Raw genomic sequence first — 7003 nt, forward strand, 5'->3', positions numbered from 1 at the left:
CATAAGCTTGTATACGCTTGGCTGGCTGCCTAGTGGGGTAAATTCAAAGATTACCACTGTGATGTGTATGTGTGTGTGAGAGAGAGAGAGAAAGAATGAGTGTGTGTGTGAGAGAGAGAGAATACGAGTGAGTGTGTGCGTGGGTGAGTGTATGTGTGTGTGAACGTACGTGCGTGCGTGAGTGTGTGTGTGTGTGTGTTTGAGTGTCTGCATGTGTGTGTATGTGTATGCATGTTTGCGTGCGTGCGTGTGTGTGTACGCGCGCGTATGTGGTGTGTGTGTTTGAGTGTATGCTCGAGTCTATGTGTGGGGGAGGGGTGCTTGCGTGTGTGTGTATGTCTGTGCGTGAGAGAGAGAGAGAGAGAGAGAGAGAGAGAATGTGTGTGCGAGTGTGTGTGAATTACAGGCGCATTTCACTTTCAAACGGAAAATATGAAGAAAACTACTTTACCTTGTCTTATTCATGAGACTAGTGTATAACAAAATTATGAATAATAATTTTTTTAAAAAACGCTGAAAGCATTAGTTTGAATTTTTAAAGTTTTTAAATACTACTAATTAAAATCACAGTACGCATAGATATCCATTACAATACGTTAAAAACCCTTACACAAATACGCATATATAAGCCATACATACATAAGAGAAACGTTTGTCTTTAAACGGACACAGAGGTATTTCCTTCATAGCTGCCTTTGTAGTGTAAGGTCCTTGCATGTACATCGTAAAGTTGACGAAGATAAAAATGTGAGACATAAAACTAGATTGCTTTTATCTTTGACATTATCAATGAATTATTGCCCCTTTAAAATAGAGTTGCTTCCCTTGTATTAAGATCTTGCAATTAACGTCATAACTTGTAACAAAACATATATATATCAATGTACACTTCAGTCCATGAACTATAAACAAAATTTACAACGAACTTGAGGAAGGAAATAGTAGAAGAATAGAATTTAGGAGATTCATATTTATCCTTATGAGAAAAGGATGTGAGTCAAGTCAGATATTAACTATAACTCATAGTTAATATCTAACTTGACTCGCATCATATATATATATATATATATATTATATATATATATATATATTATATATATATATATATATATATATATATATATATATATGTATGTATATGTATATATATAAAGGGTACTATTCAGCACCAGTATTGATAGAAATTAGTCAAAACAACTCAATAACCACAAATAACACTATCTTACTGAGCTGACAAGGGAGACAAGCTTGTCTCCCTTGACAGCTGATTAAGGTAGTGTTTCTGTGGTTATTGAGTTGTTTTGACTCTTATTTCTAGCAATACTGTTGCTGATTGCTGCCCTTCGTTCACTTTAGTGACGTATATATTTCTGCCTTTAGGTTGTACAATTGCGAATTAGCCACCCATATTATTCGTGTGTGTGTGTGTGTGTGTGTGTGTGTGTGTGTGTGTGTGTGTGTGTGTGTGTGTGTGTGTGTGTGTGTGTGAGTGTGTGTGTGTGTGTGTGTGAGTGTGTGCGTGTGTGTATGCTAGGTTGAGTCAAAAGCTTTTTCCAGATTTTCACTGATGATTTTTAGCAACTTGTATCACCATGTTATGTCATTAAGATTTTTTCCTTTTGACCGACAGATTTTTAAAATAATTTTTTGTAACTAAACACTTTCTAACTTCGTATACTTGTAGAATGTGTCACATAAAACATCTTTTACTCTTGGCGTTGTTGAGAAAATTCTGTAATTTGGAAGTTATTTCTTGTTAAAGTTGTCGTATTTCGGTAATTTCAACCAATCAATGATGAGTATTCAGCTGAATAAAATTACTGCTGTTGTTTGTTAACAACAACTATCGGCGGTGTATATTTCGTTTGTCACTGTTACTTATGACATCGTTCGTGTATTCGGACTGGTTTTAGCTTTAAGGTTTTAGGGTTAGGGTTTTAGGGTTAGGGTTAAGGTTTTAGGGTTAGGGTTAGAGTTAGGGTTTTAGAGTTAGGGTTAAGGTTTAGGGTTAGGGCTTTCGGGTTAGGGTTAGTGTTAAGGTTTTAAGGCTAGGGTTAGGGTTAGGGTTGGGGTTTTAGGGTTAGAGTTACGGAAAAAAAATTTTAATGAAGCACGAATGATTATGGTGGTGCCATGAAGTAAACATGCTTCAGATACACTCGTTTATTCATACAAACGTAACTGAGATGAAATATGTCATAAATAACAGTGACAAACGAAATATACACCGCCAGAAGTTGTTGTTGACATACATCGGCTGTAATTTTATTCCGCTGAAAACTCGTCATTGACTGGTTGAAATTACCGAAATACAACAACTTTAACAAGAAATAACTTCCAAAATACAGAATTTTCTCAACAACGCCAAGAGTAAAAGATGTTTTATGTGACACATTCTACCAGTATACGAAGTTTGAAAATGTTTAGTTACCAAAAATTATTTTTTTTAATCTGTCGGTCAAAAGGTAAAGATCCTATTATTAATTTGATGCAAATTGTCCAATCGTTGCTGAATTGTGTATTCTTTATTTTCATATATAACATATAAACATTAATTATTTATACTTTATTTAACAGCTTGGATAATGAGTGGTGCGAAAATTGCAATTAGACCCATTTTACGCTACATGTAGAAGAAAAAGACAGTGAGTGCGGTGGCAACAGTAAAACAAATTAATGATATGGAAATCCCAGGAATGGTCAACGAACGTGTGGCACAAAATGGTTTAAATGTTTCAAGGAAAGTGACACTTTCCTCAAAGACAACTTAAGGTTGAGGCGACCTTCTGTCGTTGAAAATGAAGCCTTGTTTGAAATGGTTGAACAACAGCCAAGCACAAGCTTATCTACAGAACTTGGTCCTTCACAAAGAATCGTCAATCGACACTTCCATAAGCTCGGCCTTGTGAATAGACGCTGTCAAGAAGCTCCTCATGAACTGGCCAATGACCAGGCTCAATGACCTGGGAACATTTGCAAACAACTGCCTCAAGATACCTTTTGTGGTGGGGGGGGCGTCGAATTGCAAACGGGGATGAAAATGAATCTTTAGTAATCCTTTGGGGACTGCCAGAACGATGTAGATGCCTCTGATGAGAACCCAATAAGGTTCGGAAATCGGTCAAGGATGTTCATTCTTTTAAACGGCAATGCATCAGCATGGCCGCAGCACTGAGCTGAAACTAGAGAGAGAGAAAAAAGAGAAATCAGTGGCTTCGTTACAGTCAGGCCTCAGAACTTGTTGTCAAACAAGGGCAGTTTGAACGGAAGGTCATATTGTGTGTTTGGTGGAATTTCGAGGAATGTAGCGCTTTGAGCTTATCTCATATGGTCACACTAAGAACTCTAACCTTTATCCTTAACAACTACAGCTAGTATATGATGTTTTGAAAGCCCGCTAATCGTCACTGGTCAATCGAAAACGCACATTCCTACAACATGACAATGCTCCAGCACACACTCAGCCAATGTGTTGGGTTGGAAGTCTGCCTTACCCTGCTTATTCCGAGCCATGACTCATTTCCTGTACGAACAGAGGTTCAGCAATGTGGATGAGGTTGAAAACAGGTTCAGGGTGTTTTTTTTTCCTCGAAACTAACTAAATGTTATAAGCGTGGAATTGAACATCTGGCACAATGATGACAACAGACGATAGAATACAATGGGATATATTTTGATGAATAGACGCTTTTCGTACGTAACTGTTTGAGCTATTAATTAAAGCTTGAAACACGAAAAAACTTTTCACTCAACCTGCCATAGTAGAAACCATCAGTTTTTAATGTGTAATTCATCTAACCAAAATCGATAAAATACGTATTAGTCAAGTTTGAGGTCGAAAGACTTGACACAGATCTCCGCCTTTATTAGGCATCAGTAATGGGTTATGTTCCTTTATAATTTGAGCTTAAATTCCGTAGGGGTCAATATGTAAGGAAAGGGTGATATAATTGACTGAACTATCCTCCAAAATACGAGACTTTATACCTATGTAGGAATTCAATATTATCATTACTTTGTTTACGCTCTCATTTTCACTGTTCTATATATCCACATTCAAATGGCCAGTTTTCGTCAAATTTTGCTTGTGTTTCTCGGAGTCGTGTCGTTTTGCAAACATTTTACCATAAATTTGATATCTTATGAACTGCCGTGCATTGTTCATGATCTGTATCTCGATCTTATTAAACAGTGCCCAGTCAGTAGAGGGAATATTTATTACTTAGTCAATTCGGCGTTACCTCTCTTAGCAGTGTTCGATGCTGATGAGAAGATTACTTAAAAAGGCTTGTATCTATTGACATGGGTAGAGAGCGCTCCGAACTGACCTGGTATCTACAGTGAGAATATTTCTCGATGGCAAAACGCTGTAAATAGCCTTCTTATGGGTTCGAATGAGTATCAAACATACTTCAAACTAGACATATACATACATACATACATACTGGTCTTTAAAGCTAAATGGTGAAAGCAATTAACATGTTTAGATCTTATTAAACCTCATCAGCAAAGGTATATCCAACTAATATAGCAATCGAGGTGTGATATATATGTATATATGTATGTATGTATGTATGTATGTATGTATGTATGTATGTATGTATGTATGTATGTATGTATGTATGTATGTATGTATGTATTACATGTATGTATGTATGTATGTATGTAATACATACATACATACATACATACATATATATCACACCTCGATTGCTATATTAGTTGGATATACCTTTGCTGATGAGGTTTAATAAGATCTAAACATGTTAATTGCTTTCACCATTTAGCTTTAAAGACCAGACTCCTTTCCAATCTGCATTGTATTGTCTAAAATTGTCGATTAAGTTGATCTTATTGGAGTTACCTTGTTCTGCCAGTTATTTTAAACACTCTCAGGGGGAGTTTCGTTTACTAATTGCTGAGATAATCTCTGTTGATTGAAGTTTTTTCATATCGCTTTATAACATACGAGAGAATATGACGTATTTTTGTATTTAGTTTACAGAACGCTCCCCTGATGTCGATTCGCACAGCCATGTTGTTGAGAATCGTTAGAGCGTCAAGCAAAAATGCCTTATTGTATTTCATTGAATTCAAATCTTGCTGAATTTAACTTCCTCTTTCGTTGAATGGTAAGACTGATGCCGTTAATGTTTGGTTTAAACTGTTACAGATGAGCATCTCGAAGGACATGAGCAAGGAGAAGATTCTAGAGGATCAATGATCTGGCGAGGAAGGGCATTAGGTGGGTAGCGCAGGGCCAAGGAGGTTGGACGCAACAAAGGTGACAAGGTGGAGTGAGATCAGTGAGCCAGTATTCTTGAGTGGAGGAGATATAAGATCGGTCAGCTTCAAGGATGAGAAAGTCGTTATTAGTTCTTTGGGAAGTGGTTAGTTGCTTACATAGACCCTAGAGCTTGATTGGTACTATATTTTATCAACCTTGAAAAGTAAAATTGACCTTGGCAGCATTTGAACTCGGAACGTAGAGTCACAAGAAATGCTGCTAGGCATTTGTCAACGTGCTAACAACTCTGCCAAGTCGCCGCCTTTATATTGCGTTCAAATTTTTGCACAAAGCCTGCGATTTCGGGGGCCGGGGTAAGTCGATTACATCGACCCCAATGTTCGATTGGTACTTATTTTATCAACCTCAAAAGAATGAAAAGCAAAGTCAACTTCGGTGGAAGTTGAACGCAGCACGTAAAGACGGACAAAATGCCGCTAAGTATTTTGCTTGGCATGCCTACGATTCTGCCAGCTCGCCACCTTTTGTCACTCTTTATATTTGCAGCAGGTAAGACAGAAAGAAGATGCAGCACTTCTTTGGGGCAGAGGTTAGGGTGTGTTTGTTGATTTTATCTCAATTAGTCGAATAGCCCTTCACGGGGTGTGATCTAGTATGTACATGCGAAACAGTACCGTCCCAATTTGAATCATGCTTACGTTGAATTTGCATTTCCCCCATCCAGGATTCACAAAAGGAAATACCACTCAAGTACTAGGACCCGGTTATAGACCATATCCATTTCACAAAAATGTATAACTGTGTGCCTTATGTTAGGAACTAGATTCAACGAGGGGACGGGGTTGGCTTCTACATTGCTTTTCAGGTGGATTTAACTGAAGACGAAAAAGCTAAATGTTCCCCAGCTAAACTCCTCCTTTCTCGTCGTTAACCACAACAAAGATAATACAATCGCTTGATAAAAAATACTAGACAGTTACTTCCATTGATCTGCTCGAATACAACTGACTGAAGTTACTCAACAGCTTCACGAATAATCATGATCTTACGATTAGCAATAAAAAAAAAGACATTTTTAAAAAAAATCCCATATAATCGAATACTTAATGTTCAGAAAAAAAATCTAAACTAAAAAAAACAAAATATGAATTATAAATAATCGAATTATAAATATTGTGATTTTTTTTTCCAATGAATATACTTACAGATCTGAGTTAAAGAATGAGTAATAAAATAAACATTTACAATAACAACGCTGTTTGTATAACACACACATACACACACGCACACACGAGTGTTGTTCATACAGCATATATTCATATATACATACATTTATGTTTGTACGTGTGTGTGTGGTGTGCGGACCGCATAGGACGTTCGAAAGTATGTTACGTTTAAGGTAGGGAAGACAGTCAAAATACAGAATCCGCCACTGGTCTACCGTATATAATTTACTTATATGTATGTATGTGAGTGTGTGTGTGTGTGTATGTATGTGTATGTGTGTGCGCGCGTGTGTGTATGCGTGTGCGTGTGTGTGTTTGAGGCAACTTTATTATGTGAAGAAAACGTAACTGACGCCCATGCGAGTAGGCACGTCAATTTAAAATATATGTTGATTCTCATCGTCATGGAAACTAAAATTTGTTGCTTTCTGATTGGTCAACTCGTATTCTATTTCACCGCATGGGTTCAAAATCCCATATTTTACTGGCGAAAGTGGTTTCTTTTATTCTTTATTCATCGAAGAAAAAA

The 7003-nt window shown here is 37.0% G+C and overlaps 1 protein-coding gene across 1 annotated transcript in view; it reads right to left on the bottom strand.

The window, feature by feature from the left end:
• LOC118762476 overlaps positions 1 to 6485 on the bottom strand; it is a 19239-nt gene extending 12754 nt beyond the window's left edge. Inside the window, exon 1 of the mRNA XM_036501083.1 lies at positions 6454 to 6485. The gene's annotated coding sequence lies outside the window, so the exon portion shown is untranslated. The remainder of the gene's footprint in view (positions 1 to 6453) is intronic.
• Between the last annotated feature and the right edge of the window lie 518 nt (positions 6486 to 7003).

Source organism: Octopus sinensis, linkage group LG3 (genome assembly GCF_006345805.1).
Source record: "Octopus sinensis linkage group LG3, ASM634580v1, whole genome shotgun sequence".
Taxonomy (NCBI): Eukaryota; Metazoa; Mollusca; class Cephalopoda; order Octopoda; family Octopodidae; genus Octopus; species Octopus sinensis.